Here is a 20,276-nt window from a genome sequence, read left to right as displayed (position 1 = left end):
ATTTGTGATAAACCTTATAATGCCACATAATTTAAAGTTTAGGTAATGAATGGGCCCTAGGCAATTTCAAAAAATATGGATAGATCCCAGGAATTCAAAGTTGTTTAATATTTGAAAAGCAATCAATGTAAAACCTTATTTATACAATACAGAACAAAAACCACATGATCATATCAGTAGACACAGAAAAGACATTTAACAGAATCTAACATTCTTTTATAATTTTTAAAAGCATTCAAAAAACTAGAAATAGATGAAAATTTTTTTAATCTCATGAAGGACATGTAGGTTAATATTACGCTTAATGAGAAAAGGTAAAAACTTTTTCCCTACAATCAGGAACAAGACATTGAAATCTGCCCTAGCTACTTCTATTACTTCTATTCAACACTGTGTGGTGGGTCTAGCTATAGAAATAAGGTAATTAAAAGCAACATACATCATCCCAAATAAAAAGAAAGAAAGAAATCTATCTCTATTTGAATATCACTTGATCTTGTATATAGAATATTCTAAAGAAACCATTGAAAATTATTCAAACTAATTAATAATCAGAAACGTTATCATATGTAAAATCAATATATAATAAGTATCTGTTTTTCTCTGTGCTACCAATAAATAAGAAGAAATGAAATTTAAGAAAAAATTCTTTCATAATAGCATAAAAAATAATTAGGAAGAAACCTTAAGAAAGTAGTGTAAGAACTGTATACTTAAAGTAACAAAACACTGTGTTGCAAGAAATTAAAGTTTTAAATAAATAGAAAGACATCCTATGATTATATATTGTAAAAGTTAATATTGTTAGTATAGCAATACTCCATACGTTTATTTACAGATTTAACACAATCCCTATCAAAATCCCAGCTGGATTTTTTTTTTCAGAAATTGATAAACTGATCTTAAAATGTATATGAAAATCCAAAGAATCCAGAATAGCCAAAACCATCTTTACCAAGAAGGTAAAATTGAAGGACTCACACTTGCCAATTTCAAAATTTACCACAAAGCTATGCTAATCAAGAATAATGGTACTGACACAAGAATAGCTATTTAGATAAATAAAATGAATTAAAAGTCTAGAAAAAAAAATACTGCACATCTGGTGACATTTTTGTTAGTTGACTTTTAACAATGGGTTATAAGATAATTCAATGGGAAACTAAGTCTTTGCAACAAATGGTGCTGGGACACCAGTATATCCACATGCAAAAGAATGGAGAGGAGCCTCTATGCCACATATACACAGAATTAATATTGATCATGGATTTAAACGTAAACGCTAAAAATTATAAAACTTTAGAAGGCACCATAGGAGTAAATCTTTATGTCCTTGGGTTTGTCAATGTATTTTTTTGTATGCTACACCAAAAATATTAACAATGAAATAAAAAATAGATACAGTTGATTAAAACAAAAATTTGTTGTTGCACATTGTACCATCATGATAGTAAAAAGATAACAAACAAAATGGGAGAAAACATTGGCAAAACATATATTTGAAAAGGAAATTGTATCCAGAATGTGTAAATGACTTGTAGCCCAGTAATAAAATGACAAGTAGCCCAATTTTCAAAAGTTGGCAAAGGATCTGAATAGATATATCTCCAAGGAAGATACACAAATGAATAATACATGCATGAAAAAAAAATGCTCAACATCATTAGTCTTTAAGGCAATACAAATCCAAACCACAATGACTTACTTTTTAACATTCATTGAGATGCCTCTAATCAAAAAGATAAATAAATATTAGAAAAGATACGGAAAAATTAGAACCCTCGTACTTTACAAATGGAAATGTAAAATGGTAAAGCTGCTTTGAAAAACAGCATTATTTTTGGTTCCTCAAAAGATAAACTTCTGGATTCCATCAAGATGGCCGAATAGGAACAGCTCCAGAGCCCAGTTCCCAACGAGAGCGATGCAGAAGGCAAGTGATCTCTGCATTTCCAACTGAGGCACCAGGTTCATTTCAATGTGGCTGCTTGCACAGTGGGTATAGCCCAAGGAGGGCAAACCGATGCAGGGTGGGTTGCTGTGTCACCAGGGAAGTGCAACTGACCAGAGGATGGGGCCCCAGCACTCTGGTTCAGATACTGTGCTTTTCCCATGACCTCTGCAACCCACAGACCAGGAGATTCCCACCAGGCTGAAAAGCGCCGAGTTACGAACACAGATCTGAGCAGCAGCTCCCGCTGGCACCACAGGTTGTTGGCACAGATCTGGGCAGACATTTTGACTAGCACCAAGAGTACCCGTGGGACAAAGCTATCCACTCCCCAGAAAGAGGGGGAGCTGAAAGCAGGATGAAAGGTGATATGGCTGGGCGGGTACCACCCCGAAAAAGACCAGCAAACTGAAGCCCTTGCGCTTGAGAGTTTCACAGCCAGCACATCAGTTCGAGCTCAACCCAGGACAAGAGCTCAGTGGTGGGAAGGGTGTCTACCATTGCTGAGGTGTGTCTAAACCTACCTGTGTAAACAAAAGCCAGAGGAAGCTTACACAACATCTGGACTGAATCCGTGACAGCCAAGCAGTGCCTCTGCAGGCAGACAAGGGATAGACTGTCTCCTCAAGTGGCTCCCTGAACCCTGTATAATCCAAAAGATGCCTCATATAGGAGAGCTCTGGCTGACACCTGGTGGGTACTCTTCTGGGAAGAGCTATCAGAGGAAAGATCAGGCAGCAATCCTTGCTGATCTGCAACCACCATGGGTGATTCCCAAGTAAGCAAGGTCTTGAGTGGAGCTCCAGCAGTCCTACAGCAGAGGGACCTAACTGTTAGAAGGAAAACTAAAAAACAAAAATAAATAGCATCAACATGAACAGAAAGGACATCCATTCAGAGATCCCATCCGAAATCACCAACTTTAAAAAGCAAAGGTAGATAAATCCATGAAGATGGGAAGAAACCTGCACAAAGAGGATGAAACCATTAAAGTCCAGAACGCTTCTCCTCCTCCAAGGGATCACAACTCCTCACCAGCAAGGAAACAAAACAGGATGGAGAATAAGTTTAATGAATTGACAGAAGCAGGCTTCAGAAGGTGGGTAATAGCAAACTTCTTTGAGCTAAAGGAACATGTTCTAATCCAATGCTATAAACCTTTAAAAATGGTTAGACAAAATGCCAAATAGAATAAACAGCTTACAGAAAAACATAAATGACTTGATGGAGCTGAAAAACATAGCACAAGAACTTTGTGAAGCATACACAAATTTCAATAGCTGAATCAATCAAGCAGAAGAAAAGATATTGGAGATTGAAGAGCAACTCAATGAAATAAAATAAGAAGACAAGATTAGAGAAGAAAAGAGTGAAAGGAATTGAACAAAGCCTCTAAGAAATATGGGATTATGTCAAAAGATCTAATTATGCTTGATCAGTGTACCTGAACGTGATGGGGAAAATGAATCCAAGCTGGAAAACACTCTTCAGGATATTATCCAGGAGAACTTCCCCAACCTAGCAAGGCAGGTCAACATTCAAATCCAGGAAATACAGAGAACAAGACAAAGATATTCCTCAAAAAGGGCAATTCCAACGCACATAATCATCAGATTCACCAGGGTTGAAATGAAGGTAAAAAATGCTAAGGGCAGCCAGAAAGAAAGGCTGGATCACCCACAGACAGAAGCCCATCAAACTAACAGTGGCTCTCTCAGCAGAAACTCTACAAGCCAGAAGAAAGTTGGGCCAATATTTAACATCCTTAATAAAAAGAACTTTCAAGTGAGAATTTCATATCCAGCCAAACTAAGCTTCATAAGTGAAGGAAAAATAAAATCCTTTACAGACAAGCAATTGCTGAGAGATTTCATCACCACGAGACATGTCTTACAAGAGCTTCTGAAGGAAACACTAAACATGGAAAGGAACAACCAGTAGCAACCACTGCAAAAATGTAAAAATGTTAAAGACCAATGATGCAATGAATAAACTGCATCAACTAACAGGCAAAACAACTAGCCAATACAAAATGGCAGGATCAAATTTACACATAACAATATTAATGTTAAATGTAAATAGCCTAAATGCACCAATCAAAAGACACAGACTGGCAAATTGGATAAAAAGTCAAGACCCTTTGGTGTGCTGTATTCAGGAGACTCATCTCAGATGCAAAGACACATATAGACTCAAAATAAAGGGATGGAAGAAGATTTACCAAGCAAATGGAGAGCGAAAAAAAAGCAGGAGTTGCAGTCTTAGTCTCTGATAAAACGAACTTTAAACCAACAAAGGTCAAAAGAGACAAAGAAGGACATTACATAATGGTAAAAGGATCAATGCAACAAGAAGAGCTAACTATTCTAAATATACATGCACCCAATACAGGAACACTCAGATACATAAAGCAAGTTCTTAAAGACCTACAAAGAGACTTAAACTCCCACGCAGTAACAGTGGGAGACTTGAACACTCTACTGTCAATATTAGACAGATCAATGAGACAGAAAATAAACAAGGGTATCCAGGACTTGAATGCAGATCTGGACCAAGTGGCCCTAATAGACATATACAGAACTCTCCACCCCAAATCCACAGAATGTACATTCTTCTCAGCACGACATCACACTTACTCTAAAATTAATCATATAATTGGAAGTAAATCCCCCCTCAGCAAATGCAAAAGAATGGAAATATAACAAACAGTCTCTCAGACCACAGTGCAATCAAATTAGAACTCAGGATTAAGAAACTCACCCAAGCCGGGCGCGGTGGCTCAAGTCTGTAATCCCAGCACTTTGGGAGGCCGAGGCGGGTGGATCACAAGGTCGAGAGATCGAGACCAACCTGGTCAACATGGTGAAACCCCGTCTCTACTAAAAATACAAAAAATTAGCTGGGCATGGTGGCACGTGCCTGTAATCCCAGCTACTGAGGAGGCTGAGGCAGGAGAATTGCCTGAACCCAGGAGGTGGAGGTTGCGGTGAGCCGAGATCGTGCCATTGCACTCCAGCCTGGGTAACAAGAGCGAAACTCCGTCTCAAAAAAAAAAAAAAAAGAAACTCACCCAAAACTGCACAACAACATGGAAACTGAATAACTTGCTCCTGAATGACGACTGGATAAACAATGAAATGAAGGCAGAAATAAAGATATTCTTCAAAACCAATAAGAACAAAGACACAATGTATCCGAATATCTGGGATACATTTAAAGAAGTGTCTAGAGGAAAATTTGTAGCAATAAATGCCCACGTAAGGATCGAGGAAAGATCTAAAATCAACACCCCATCTTCAAAATTGAAAGAGCTAGAGGAGCAAGAGCAAAAAATATTCAAGAGCTAGCAGAAGACAAGAAATAACTGAGAACAGAGCAGAACTGAAGGATATAGAGACATAAAAAAGCCTTCAAATAAATCAATAAATCAAATCCAGGAGCTGAATTTTTGAAAAGATCAACAAAATAGACCACTAGCCAGACTAATAGAAAAGAGAGAAGAATTGAATAGATGCAATAAAAAATGATAAAGAGGATATCACCACTGATTTCACAGAAATACAGACTACCATCAGAGATTACTACAAACAACTCTATGCACACAAACCAGTAAATCTGGAAGAAATGGATAAATTCCTGGACACTCACACCATACCAAAACTAAACCAGGAAGAATTTGGATCTCTGAATAGACCAAAAACAAGGTCTGAAGTTTAAGCAGCATTAATAGCCTACCAACCAAAAAAAGTCCAGTTCCAGACGGGTTCACAGCCAAATTCTACCAGATATACAAAGAGGAGCTGGTACCATTCCTTCTGAAACTATTCCAAACAATACAAAAAGAAGGAATTCTCCCTAATTCATTTTATGAGACCAACATTATCCTGGTACCAAAACCTGGCAGGGACACAACTAAAAAAGAATTCAGGCCAATATCCATGATGAACATCAACACAAAAACCTGCAATAAAATATTGGCAAACCAAATGCAACAGCACATCAAAAAACTTATCTATCATGATTAAGTAAGCTTCATCTCACAGATGCAAGGCTAGTTCAACATACACAAATCTATAAATGTAATCCATCACATAAACAGAACCAAAGACAAAAACCACATGATTATCTCAATAGATGCAGAGAAGGCCTTCAACAAACTTCAACAGCCCTTTATGCTAAAAATTCTCAAAAAACTAGCTATCAATGGGACATATTTCAAAATAACAGAAGCTATTTATGACAAACCCACAGCCAATATCATACTGAATGGGTAAAACCTGGAAGCATTCCCTTTGAAATCTGGCACTAGACAAGGATGCCTTCTCTCGCAATTCCTATTCAATATAGTATTGGAAGTTCTAGCCAGATCAATTGGGCAAGAAAAAGAAATAAAGGATATTCAATTAGGAAAAGAGAAAGTCAAATTTTCTCTATTTGCAGATGACATGATTATATTTAGAAGACTCCATCGTTTCAGCCCAAAATCTCCTTAAGCTGCTAAGCATCTTCAGCAAAGTCCCAGGATACAAAACCAATGTACAAAAATCAAAGGCATTCCTATATACCAATAACAGACAAACAGAGAGCAAAATCATGAACAAACTCCCATTCATAATTGCTACAAAGAGAATAAAACATCCAGGAATACAAGTAACAAAGGATGTGAAGGACTTCTTCAAAGAGAACTACAAACCACTGCTCAAGGAAATAAGAGAGGACATAAACAGATGAAAAAAACATTCCATGCTTCTGGTTAGGAAGAATCAATATCATGAAAACGGCCATACTGCCCAAAGTAATTTATAGATTCAATGCTATCCCTATCAAGCTACCATTGACTTTCTTCACAGAACTGGGAAAAAAACACTTTAACCTTCATATGGAACCAAAAGAGGGCCTGCATAGCCAAGACAATCCTAAGCAAAAAGAACAAAGGTGGAGGCATCATGCTACCTGACTTCAAACTATACTACAAGGCTCAGTAATCAAAACAGCTTGGTACTGGTACCAAAACAGAAATATAGACCAATGGAACAGAACAGAGGCCTCAGAAGTAATACCACACATCTACAACCATCTGATCTTTGACAAACCTAACAAAAACAAGCAATGGGGAAAGGATTCCCTATTTAATAAATGGTGTTGGGAAAACTGCCTAGCCATGTGCAGAAAGCTGAACCTGGACCCCTTCCTTACACCTTACACTAAAATTAACTCCAGATTGATTAACGATTTAAACATGAGACTTAACACCATAAAAACCCTAGAAGAAAACCTAGGCAAAAACATTCAGGGCAAAGACACAGGCAAGGACTTCATGACTAAAACACCAAAATCAAATGGCAACAAAAGTTAAAATAGATAAATCGGATCTAATTAAACTTAAGAGTTTCTGCACAGCAATAGAAAGAATCATCAGAGTGAACCAGCAACCAACAGAATGCGAAACAAAGTTTTGCAGTCTACCCATCTGACAAAGGGCTAATATCTAGAATCTACAAATAACTAAAGTAGATTTATAAGAAAAAAATCAAACAGACCCATTCAAAAGTAGGCAAAAGATATAAACACAAACTTTTCAAAAGAAGACATTTATGAGGCCAACAAACATATGAAAAAATGTTCATCATCACTGGTCATTAGAAAAATGTAAATCAAAACCACATTGAGATATCATCTCACGCCAGTTAGAATGGCGATCATTAAAAAATCTGGAGACAGATGCTGGAGAGGATGTGGAGAAATAGGAACACCTTTACACTGTTGGTGGGAATATAAATTAGTTCATCCATTGTGGAAGACAGTGTGGTGATTCTTCAAGCATCTAGAAATAGAAATATCATTTGACCCAGCAATCCCTTTACTGTGTATATACCCAAAGGATTATAAATCATTCTTTTATAAAGACACATATGTTCACTGCAGCACTGTTTACAATATCAAAGACCTGAAACCAACCCAAATGCCCATCAATGATAGATTGAACAAAGAAAATGTGACACACATACACCATGGAATACTATGAAGCCATAAAAAAGGATGAGTTTATGTCCTTTGTAGGCACATGGATGGATCTGGAAGCCATCATTCTTAGCAAACTGACACAAGAACAGAAAACCAAACACTGCATGTTCTCACTCATAGGCAAGTGTTGAATAATGAGAACATATGGGCACAGGGAGGGGAACATCACACACTGGGGTCTGTCAGGAGGTGGGGGGCTAGGGGAGGGACAGTGGGGTTTTGAGAGGTTGGGGAGGGATAACATTGGGAGAAATGCCTGATGTAGGTAACAGGGGGATGGAGACAGCAAACCACCATAGCATATGTGTACCTACGCAACAATCCTGCAAGATCTGCACATGTACCCCAAAACTTAAAGTATAATTTAAAAAAAAGAGATAAACTTCCCAGATAGCCCTGCAATTTTACTGCTGTGTATTTACACAAAAGAATATCTGCTTCCCAAAAACCATGTGACATGAATGTTCTGAGTAGTAGTATTCACAATAGTCAAAAAGTGGAAACAAACCAGATGTTCAACTTATGAATAAATAAATAAAAGGTGGTATATGCAAGTCGGGAAGTGGTGGGTCATGCCTATAATCCCAGCACTTTGGATGGCCAAGGTGGGTGGATCACTCGAACTTATAGAGACCAGCCTGGGTTGCACGGCAAAACCCTGTCCCTAAAAAAATACAAACATTAGCCTGGCACAGTATTAAACACCTGCAGTCCCAGCTACTTGGGAGGCTGAGCTGGGAGGATGGCTTGAGCCTAGGACACAGAGGTTGCAGTGAGCTCTTATCATGCCACTGCATTCCAGCCTGGGCAATAGAGCCAGGCCGTGCCTCAAAAAAAAAATAAAAATAAAAATAAAAAAGTGCATATGCATAAAATGAAATATACTTAGCAATAAAAAAGTGATAAAGAATTGATACATGTTATAACACAGATGAACTCTGAAAACATACTAAGAAAAAGAAATCAGTCACAAGTCACAACCTAATTATATAATTCAATTTATATAAAATGCCCAGAATGTGCAAAGTAAAGTAAGTTGGTAGTTTCCTAGGGCTGAAGAGAGGGAACATTATGAAGGAGCGAGAGAGAAACTGCTAATGGGCACAGAGCATTTTTTAGGGGTAACAAAAATATTCTAAATTTAGATTGTGGTAGATGTTGCACAATCCTGTGAATATACTAAAGACTATTTAAAGTGTTCAGGGAACTGGATACTTTAAATGGGTTCTTTATATGGTATGTGAAGGTATGTGAATTATACTTTAAGAAAGGTGTTATTTTTGTAATTTAATATATCAAATCATTCTGGAACTTAAATTCCATAAGGTATTCTTTTTTTTTTTTTTTTGAGACAAAAACTCACTCTGTCACCTAGGCTGGAGTTCAGTGGCACGATCACTCACTGCAAACTCTGCCTCTTGGGTTCAAGCAATTCTCATGCCTCAGCCTCCTGAATAGCTGGGATTACAGGCATGCACCACCATGCCTGGCTAATTTTTTGTATTTTTAGTAGAGATGGAGTTTCGCCATGTTATACAGACTAGTCTCAAACTCCTGAGCTCAGGCAATCTGCCCATCTCAGCTTTTCAAAGTACCAGGATTACAGGCATAAGCCACTGCGCCCCGGCCTCCATAAGGTAGTCTTTAAAGTGATATAATAATCTTTAATGTCCATTTTATAAGTTGAGATATTACATGTTTTGCAATTATGCAAACTTAAAATGAAAATGTCTAGATGTCAGTTTAGAAATTTATGAGGTGATAAAAGGTTTTTCCAAAATTCTTTTGTAGGTCATGCCAACAGATCTGTGTGAATGCCACTGGATTAAAAGAAGGAAGTTTAGTTGAATGGTTACAAACGTCATTCATAGGAACAGTTATCAGCACTTACATTGAGGCAGTTGCAGTGGGAAAAGGAAGGCAAATGTTTATTAGTCATCCATAAACTCATAACAGTAGGTAATCAAGAAATACTGATTAAATAAATCTTTGAAGAAACAATGTGTGAAGCACTCCATTGTATATGGTTCATTATCCTACACAGAATATTGCCACAGGACAAGTTATTTCATGTTTAAAGCAGAAATGAAATGTGTACATTTTCACAAAATCCTAGATCTTCTTTTTATTTTGTAACTTTCCCTCCTGCCTTAGGAATATTTTCACTTTGTTTTCTAACAACTTGCAAAGCAAACTGTTTAAAGACGGTTGTTACCTTACAGGTAGGATGTGGATAAGAAAAAAAAGTGGGTCTCAAAGGAAAATGAGTAGACGATAATTTTACTCAGATTATTTTTGGATTGAATGTGTCAGTTCTCAAATAATGGAGACTCTGTAAAAAGAAAATTTACTTTAGAAGGGAGTAGAAGAGAGCCTTGCTATTATCATGACCTCTCCTGTTAGTCATGGGTAAACTGAAAGAATTTCTGACTACCCAGGGCCGACCTCTGTAATTGCAAATCAGTGACAAAGCTCTCTTGTTCAAGAAAGCCTATCAGGGGGACTTTGTTTAGGAAGTGGATCATTCCAGGGAATAGAGGTGTGGATGTTGCTTTCTTAATGTGCAAGTAGGGATGGCAAAGCTATCACGGAAGCTCTGATGTACTGCATGTTTGCTTATTTATTATTTATGCTCATGAAAAACAACGCTCTTTTATCATTCAGTGCTTCACAAGAAGAGCTTAGTAATTATTTGCATTAATGACAGGAAACATGTTATTTTAGTCAGAATGTGTGGTTAAAGACTAGGATGAATTCCAGTTCCATTCTCCTAATCCCTTGCTACAGGTTTCTAAAATCCCATCATTAAAGAGCTATCCCTTCAGCCCGGGATTGGTGGCCCATGCCTATAATCCCAGCACTTTGGGAGGCCAAGGCGGGTGAATCATTTGAGGTCCAGAATTCAACATGAGCCTGGCCAACATGGTGAAACCTCATCTCTACCAAAAATATGAAAATTAGCCTGGCAGTAGTTGTGCGTGCCTATAGTCCCAGCTACTCAGGAGGCTGAGGCAGAAGAATTCCTTGAGCCTGGGAGGTGGAAGTTGCAGTGAGCTGAGATCGCACCATTGTACTCCAGTCTGGATGACAGGGTAAGACCCTGTCTCGAAAACAAACAAACAAACAAACAAAAAATAAAAAAGAAATATAAAAACCCACCATCCATTGGTGTTTAAGAATAAGTTAGTCCTGATCCTAGCTTCAGCTTTACAAAGCCCTTGGGAGCCATTAATTCATCAGGCATCCCATAATCATTAACACTTTATAATGCTAATCAAACAATCAATCAACTACAAACACCTATTACTGACCACCAAGCATAAAGTTCAATCCTCATTCCCACCGACAAAGAGTTTACAGCGTAACTGCAGATAATAAATAACATAGAAAGGTACTGCAATAAAAATTCCTTTATAAGAGTAAAATGCATAGGGCAAATATTAAAAGCTAGAAGACTACCTAGAGACATGCTTTATCAATTCTTCCCTCTCTCATGAATTATCAGTATTGTCTCTGTCCAGAAATATAAAGTAATTTTTCTCATCTAATCATATAACAAAAACAATTTTTCCAGGATACTGCAATCTCTTGAAGCATCACTTTGTTGTGATTTTATAGTACAAAATTTATAGAAAATGTAGTCTATAACTCTCTCCAATCCACTTTTTCTAAAATTCACTCAAGTCAGATGATACAGCCCCCAACATGTGACCAAAATATCCAATGACCCGCACAGCCCTAAACCTAATCAACGATGATGTATTGAGCCTATTTGATTTATCAGCAGCCTTTGGATCTGTGGTCACTCTCCCTTCTTTGAAATATTTTTCTAACACAACTTTTTGGGAAGACACACCTTCTTGGTTTTCCTAACTCAGTAACTGTTCTTGGTTTTCTGTTTTTAGGGCCTCCTTGTCTTGCAGATATTCTTTGAATATTGAAGGCTGTAGGCTTAATCCTATCACTACTTCTGTTCTTTCTGCATCTATTTCTGGAAGATCCCATCCAGTTTCATGACTTTCACTGCCATTTTTTGTTAACACCTTCCAAATGTATATGTCTCACTGAAACTCAGTATGTTCAGAACCAAACTCTAGGTCTTCTTAAAGAAGACCTGTCCTCAGAGGTTTTTTGTTTGTTTTGTTTTGTTTTTCTGCAGAAAACATTTTACTGGAGGCAGTGGCAGGGCTCATTTTGAAGCTGAGGAATCCAGGGTTGAGATGGGAAAGCCCATCCTTCAGAAGATAAAGGGCATTCCTGCCCAGGTGCCATAACCTGAAGGCACTAAAGACCAGACAATAAGGAAGACTTTTGTAGGGCCAAACAGAGAGGTTCTGGGTCCCACCAGCATGGAGGGGCCCTCTATTCTTGTGAAGCAATGTTCTTGCTCCCATAGGAGAATGGTTGGTGGGGGGAGGGGTGTCATGGATGAAAACTGAGACAAAACAATTGGAAACTGATGATACATGTTTGTCCTAGGGGACAAAAAAATGTTATGAAGTAGAACCTAAATTGTGTGACTATGATCCCATTGCTATTTCTACACCCCTAGGGTGGAGAGAGTTGGAAGAGTCAGGATGTCTAGGAATGCTGTTCTTCAGGACGTGATGGCCGACTGAAACACTGTTGCAGAAGGACGATCTCCCTCTGGTGGATAGGTCCTAAACCATCCTTTCACTTGCTCAGGATAAATACCTTAAAGTCGTATTTGACTCCCCTTGGCCTCTCATATCCCATATCTGATTTTCAATAAACCTGAATTAAACTATATATTTAGGACAATCTCTTTCAAAATATCTCTAAGGCATTTTCTGGGATCAGCAAGTTGATTTTAAATTATTTATGAAAATGTGAAAGTTTAAGGGTAGCCAAGATTCTCAAAAAAAACCAGTGTGAGGAGAATTTTCTACCACATATTGATTGGGATGGTTAATTTTGTATCAACTTGGCTTCGCTATGGTGCCCAGATGATTGGTAAAAGAAACACTAGTCTCGATATTGTTATAGATATCTTAGACACGATAAACATTTACATTTGTATGTACTTATGCAACAAGCCTGCAGGATGCAGGATGTGCACATGTACACCAGAGCCCAAAATACAATTGAAAAAAAACCACCACCAAAAAGAAACCGTTTACATTTGTAGACTTCAAATAAAGCAGATTACGCTCCATAATGTTTGTAAACCTCATCTAGTCAGTTGAAGACCTTAAGTAAAAAGGACTGAGGACTCCAAAGGAAGAAGAAATTCCGCCTTCACACTGCCTTCCTAGTTGAGACTGCAACATCAGCTCTTCCCAGGATCTTGAATCTCTAACCTGCCCTGCATATTTTAAATTTACCAGCCCTCACAATGTCTTAAAATCACTAGATAGATAGATAGATAGATACATACATACGTACATAATTTACACACACACACACACACACACACACACACACACACACACACACACAGTTGCTTCTATTTCTCTGGAGAGCCCTAATACACAAGACTTATTATAAAACTATGATATTTAAGATTGTGTGGTATTAGCACAGAAAATTACAAATAAAGAATATCAATTATAGTTGATAATTTAAAAGCAAATCCATACATGTATGGATACTACACATATGACAGAGATGAAATTATAGAACCATTGGAAAGAAAAGGCTTGTTAGTAAATATGCTGGAGCACGTTTAAATCCATATGCCTGAAAATGACACTGAATCCCTATCTCATCCAATCAAAAAAATCAATTTTCAATTTAACTAAAATCAGTTTAGTCAATGTTCATAATTTATTACCAAATATAAAAAGCAATCCTATAAAACTTTTAGAAGGAAATACGGAAGATTACCTTTACCATCTTGGTATAGAAAATTATTTCACAGAAAATTATCAGAAGCCTTTAATTGAAGGATAAAAGAATGATAAAGTTTACTACATTAAAATTAAGGGTCTCAATCATCATAAACTCCATTTTTAAAAGTGAGGAAATGGCCAGAAACAGTGGCTCACTCCTGTAATTCCAGCACTTTGGGAGGCCAAGGCAGAAGGATGGCCTGAGCCTAGGAATTTGAGACCAGACTGGGCAATACAGGGAAACTCTATTTCAATAAATAAACAAATAGAAATAAAAACTTTCCAGGCATGGTGGCACATACCTGTAGTCCCAGCTACTCCAGAGCCCGAGGTGGGAGGTTTCCTTTAGGCCAGGAGATGGAGGCTGCAGAGAGCCATGTTTGTACCACCGCACTGCAGCCTGGGTGACAGAGTAAGACCCTGTCTTGAAAGAAGAAGAAAAGCAAAAAAAGTTAGGGCACTCATGAGTTAGGGTTTTAGTGTAAGTGCTGCTACCCTGGCTGCAGAACAAGTGCATGACCCAGAGGCAAAGAGCTCTGGGCTGCAGAGTCTGCTCTTGTTTATTCCGAGCTTCCAGAGTGGGGACCCAGGATCTTTCTCTCTCTGGCTGCTGCTGCCACTGGATTCACCACCATGGTGGCACTGTCTCTGCAGGGGCACCTTCACCTCTGTTACTCGCACCACCTCTTTCACCACTGTTTGCTTCGCCACCACCACTACTATAAGTGTTACAGCCAGAAACCAGAATAAATTTCCTCCTCCTGACTTTCAATCTTTTTCTGGTGTTCCCCAGAAAGAGCACTTTGAAAATATAGCTTACAGAATCCAAACTACCCTAAAATATATTACAGAGTACAGAACAAAAGAAATCAAGCTGAGTGCAAATTAATAAATAATTGGCATACTCTCTTAAAGCAATCTTATCATTCTTTATTCCTCAGACTTCAACTGATTACTTGATCCTGCCTCTGAGCCACTGTTGGTGCAGTTTCTTCCTTTTACGGGTCCTTAGCCTTCTGCTTTGAATTCTTACAAGCCAGTCTAGCCTTTAAATCTCTATTCAGATAATGTTTTGGACATAACACGGTTTTCCGAATTTTGAAGATTATCTTTCCTGGCCCTGTTCACCTATTGTACTTTCAGAATGAACTCCTGTACATGTTAATTAAATCTATAAATGTTTACCAAGAGGACTTTAAAAATAGGATCTATTCTTTCAATGCAATTGAAGTCCCAGCTCATGCCTGTAATCTTATCACTTTGGGAGGCCCAGGTGGTGGATTTCTTGGGCACAGGGGTTTGAGACCAGCCTGGGCAACATGGTAAAACCCCATCTCTACTAACAATACAAAAGGTTAGCCAGGCATGGTGGTGCACACCTGTACCAGCTACTGGGAATGCTGAGGCATGAGAATTGTTTAAACCCGGGAGGTGGAGGTTGCAGTGACCCAAGATCATACTACTGAACTCCAGCCTGGGTAAAAGAATGAGACTTTATCTCAAAAAATAAAATAGAAATAAAAATAAAGTCCCTATATGTGGAGAATCAGAAAACCAAATAAGCAAATACAGTGTGTTAAGTTTTCTGACAGACTTATCAGTTATGATTAGGTTTGGCTATGTGAACGGAAAATAAATCTCAGGATCTCAGAATCACTAAATGAAAGGGAACAGTGAAACTGGGACCTGCTTAGGGCAAACCTGCCTCCCATTCTGTGCCTAAAAAGGATAGCCACATACCTTTCTCACAATTTGTCCACAACGAAATTTCTTGCAGACAAAGGACAGACAGAACTCAAAGTTATCCCTTTGCTCACTGAGATAAATGCATATCTCATTGCTTCCTTTAGAAAAGCTACTCGGAAACTCAAAAGAATGCAGCTATTTGTCACTCATTTACCTATGACCTGGAAGCCTCCCCCGACCCCTGCTTCAAGTTGTCTTGCCTTTCCAAATAGAACCAATGTACATTTTACCCATGTTGATTGATGTCTCATGTCTCCCTAAAATGTCTAAAACCACACTGTGCCCCAACCACGTTGGTCACATGTCATCAGGACCACCAGAAGTTCTGTCACGGGCACATCCTTAACCTTGGCAAAATAAACATCCTAAATTGATTGAAACCCATCTCAAATACTTGGAGTTCACAGCTACATTTAAAAGAAAACCCAACATAGCTTATAAAATAAATAAATGCATTTCTCTCTGATGTAAAAAATTATTGCCAGTAGAGTAGTTCTGGTCTAATATGGCACCTCCACTAAGTTCTCAGGAATCCACAAAACTTAGGCTGTTGAGGTGTTTAGTCTTATAGGAAATGGAATATAGAGGCTAAGAGTCAAAGTATCACAGAGCTACGATGGACTTTACATTTCTAATTCAACGCTCTGTGTTGAATGACAACATTCATGTTTTTCTGCTCTGGCATCCTCAGTACATGGCTTCCATGCTCAAGGTCATCTCACAGTCTAAGCTATAATAGCTCCTGGATACCTAGCCAACACATCTTACAGGATAGGCCATCTCAACGATGAACACAAAAGGAGAAGTCCTGCCCACTGAGTCAGTTCCCTATGGTAGTTTCCATACAGTATTTACACTCACATTTTATTAGCCAAAAATTAGTCGCATGGATACATCTAGTTGCACAAAGTTACTCCAAACAAAATTGAAGTTCTGATTCTAAAAGAATGGAAGAATGGATACCCATCGGCAATAAGCATTCTTGGCCACAAGTATAGTGTTACGGGTATTCAGATAAGGGGTCAAAAACCCACATTTGGGAAGCCAGAGAAGGATTCCAAGAGGAAATGATTTCTGCACAAGTCCTGGTTCACCCTGACTGAGAATTACATGTATACACGTCTGTCTGCCCCACGAGACTGTGAGCCCTAAGAGAGAAAGTACTCTGTCCTCTTCATATCTGTAACCTCTCAGAGGGGAGCTTTTAACCTAACAGAGCCTCAAGTTAATTCTGATGAACTGAGGTGAAGGCGATGATGTTTTTGAAAAGGAAGAGAAGGTGAGGTATCAGCTTTGCTAAAGCTCTTACTGTCTTTTATCTTCAGGGAAAAAATGCCTCAGGCTTCATATCACAAAGAGAGCTTACAAAAATAATTCTTTGAAACATTTGTAACCTTGTAATGGTGAAAATGTCTTCTTACTAATGGCTAATCCACTTTTTACTCATCTTAAAGAGCAAAAGTCCTTCCTCCCCCACTATAACCCTATTCTCCACCCCAGCAGTCCTAACTTAGCCAGGAGCCTTAAAGAAAAGTCAACTTCAAAGTCAGGTTAAATTATAGGCTTTATGTAGGTAGAAATAGTGACTCAGGTTTGCAGAAACCATGACTTGCCATCCGTTCACAGAACACAGCTCTCGGAATAGGTATGACTCTAAAACCAACATTTGGACACAGCTCATTACAATAACTGATTCCCAGATGAATCACATTAACTATTTCCAGATTTATGGGGTTATCTAAAGTTGAAAACGGCAACCACTACTTAAAAGAGTTCAAAACCCAAACTAAGACAAGTCCTGACAACAGGGGGAAATTTAAGAGCAGCTGCCAACAGACCTTCTCTTATTTCATACCATTTCTTTTAGCTGGTTTGAGATTATACCCAAAAAGAATACTTTTGTGAGATGACTACTGATTTACCCAGAAATGAAATCCAAGCTCTAACAGCTAATTAACTTCCTGTTTTGTTTCACTTCCTGTTACTAAGAAATGATTCTATATACAGATGTTAATTATAGCAAAGCTGATGGAAAATTGGCTGCCATGTTGAAACACCGACCAAGCCTGTATCTGGCTAGAGACCTGGTTCAGTGTGAACCTTAGATTATATCCTGGCTCTCTGAAACACCTCTTCCCACTTTCCAATTCCGAGACAGCTTGATAGAGGCATGCCACCAGCTGCTTCAACTCCGACATTTCTGCATTATCAGTTGAGTGTGGAAGAGAGAAAGCAGACTGAACTCCTTCAGATTCTGCTTGGTAGATGTGGAAAGTCAGGCTGGAATGTGGATTTCCGAGGATACATAAAATATGTTCTTAAGTGCTTTTCAACAAAGGAGCTTCTTAGAGCTTTTTCTTATCTCTTGGGAATAAGAGATAATTTTTTCTATCATATTTCCGGTTTTCAAATGTGATGATTGGTGAGGAAGCTACAAAGCCACAAGGCCTAACTTACTGTTTAGGACCATGGAACTATCAAACAGGACAAACTGATAAACTCACAAAGTCGGGTGACCTAAAGATAACCAGGAGTTGTGCATTCATCTCTTCAGCATGAGAAACACTTTAAGCACAAACATCTTGAGGGAGGAGAGACAAGCTGCCCTTAAGAATCTTTAGGTAGGTCTCCAAACATCACCAGCCCAGAACCTAAAATCCGTAACACCTAGGCTCTTGATGTGTTTAGTCCTGTAGGAAATGGAAGACAGAGGCTAAGAGTCAAAGCATCACAGAGCTGTAATAGACTTTAGATTTCTAATCCAACATTCTTACGTTACAGATGATGAAATCAAGACACAGAGACATGTTTAAAATCCAGTCCCAATACAAATCACTAATGGTGAAGGACAGAGACCAATTTCAGCATCTCAGAAAACCCAGCTATTTATTTCAACTAGCACAAACAAGGCTGCATGTCAACTGAAACTTAATTTATTTGCTTTTGACTGGAATCACATCAACTCAGTGTGGTCCATTGGTTTCTCATGGTAAGATGAAGTAAGAATCAGGTGAATATAAGATGGTCTAATGGAAAAAAAATTACGAGTTTAATCTTGGCTCTATTAACCTTTAGTCAATTGGGCAAGCCACATAAAGTCTCTGAGCCATAGCTTTTTCATCGACAAAACAGAAGATAATTGTCATCTGAAATGAAAGGATTCCAGGTAAGGCATGCAGAGAAGTCAACATAATGTTTTGCCCTGTTTGTGCTCAACAAATAGTAATTATTATTGCTGTAGTAGTAAAGTACCAGAAAGACAAATTGCCAAATTGAAGTTGAGAGAGTAACTTGTTGAATCCTTTCTCTACAGATTGCCAAGTTTTACAGAGAAACTGTTTTTTCCTTTTTTTTTTTTTTTTTTCTGTCTCAAGAAATAAAAAAGGAAAAAACAGTTGCCCAGATTCGAGTGCAGTGGTGCAATCTCAGCTCACTGCAACCTCTGCCTCCCAGGTTCAAGTGATTCTCCTGCTTCAGCCTCCTGAGTAGCTGGGACTGCTGGCATGCACCACCAAGTCCAGCTAATTTTTTTCTTTTTCTTTTTTTTTTTTTTTTGGTGGTTGTTGTTGTTATAGAGATGGAGTTTCACCATGTTGGCCAGGATGGTCTCCATCTCTTGACCTCGTGATCCACCCATCTCCGCCTCCCAAAGTGTTGGGATTATAGCCTTGAGTACCATGCTCAGCCTGTTTTTTCCATTTTTGAAGAAATTCTAGCTTGTCTACCTGGGACCTCATATTCCTTCACTTAAGCTCTTGAATCCTCCAAGGAAGCGCCTCTCAAACTTTCTTGTCCTGAATTACACTGTGTTCTTGGATACACTTGCATCTCACATACATTTATTGTGTTCTAAATGTTTCTAGGGCTGCCATGGTTTCAAATACTTATTTCTAATCTGCAGCAGAAAGTCAGAACTGAGGTTACTAGTTAAAGAGAGGGGAGAGGCATGATCAAGACAGATTTTACTGTTTTATACATAGTCACAAATTACCAATCAAATCTTAGATTTTTTCTTATGTATAAAATGGAATCATGTTTTAATATACTCACTTCATGTTTTCCTTATTTATAAAATAGGACTATTATATACCCAGTTCATAAGTTTGTCATGAGAATTACAAAAACTAATACATGTTAAAACACATAGCTTTCTGTATATCAGGTATTTAATACATATGACAGGTATTTAATATATACGATTATTCTTTATTCTCCAGGGTGTCTCATTGTAAACACTACATTCCCACCAGTCTGGTTTGCGCATCCTACCATAGACACACAGGTATCTTTGCCTCTTTTTTCTCTGCTCTCTTTCCAGGCAGCTTTTCTTCCTCTCCTCCTTTTTAACTACTTAATCAGTTGTAATTAGCAAACAGTAAGATTCCTTTTATTACTGGCTTTTTGTTACTGGCTTTATTTCTCGTTATTACACTATCTGAACTAAACTGCTAAATCATTAGGTAGGCAAAAAACCAAAAGGTCCCAGAGAGGACAGACTGTCAGTCTTAGTCACTTACATAATTCCACTGTTGACCAAAGAGCCAGACACATAATAGGAATTGAGTACATATTAAGAGTTAGGCATGTGGCTTTAGAATCTGAAATCTTCTTACTACCTTTGGACCTCAGACAAGAAGATACTTAACCTTTTTTATCTTCCTTATCTGGAAAATAGAGATAACAATGATAACTTTCCTCCCTGT

The 20,276-nt window shown here is 38.2% G+C and overlaps 1 long non-coding RNA gene across 1 annotated transcript in view; it reads right to left on the bottom strand.

The window, feature by feature from the left end:
* Nucleotides 1-20,276, bottom strand: part of LOC141581491 (uncharacterized) — a 459,045-nt gene that overhangs the window by 408,385 nt on the left and 30,384 nt on the right. The window contains exon 2 of the long non-coding RNA XR_012514169.1: nucleotides 14,130-14,247. This is a non-coding gene — a long non-coding RNA (uncharacterized LOC141581491). The remainder of the gene's footprint in view (nucleotides 1-14,129; nucleotides 14,248-20,276) is intronic.

This window comes from Saimiri boliviensis, chromosome 15 (genome assembly GCF_048565385.1).
Source record: "Saimiri boliviensis isolate mSaiBol1 chromosome 15, mSaiBol1.pri, whole genome shotgun sequence".
In the NCBI taxonomy this organism is placed as follows: domain Eukaryota; kingdom Metazoa; phylum Chordata; class Mammalia; order Primates; family Cebidae; genus Saimiri; species Saimiri boliviensis.
This window is presented reverse-complemented; position numbering and strand designations above follow the sequence as displayed.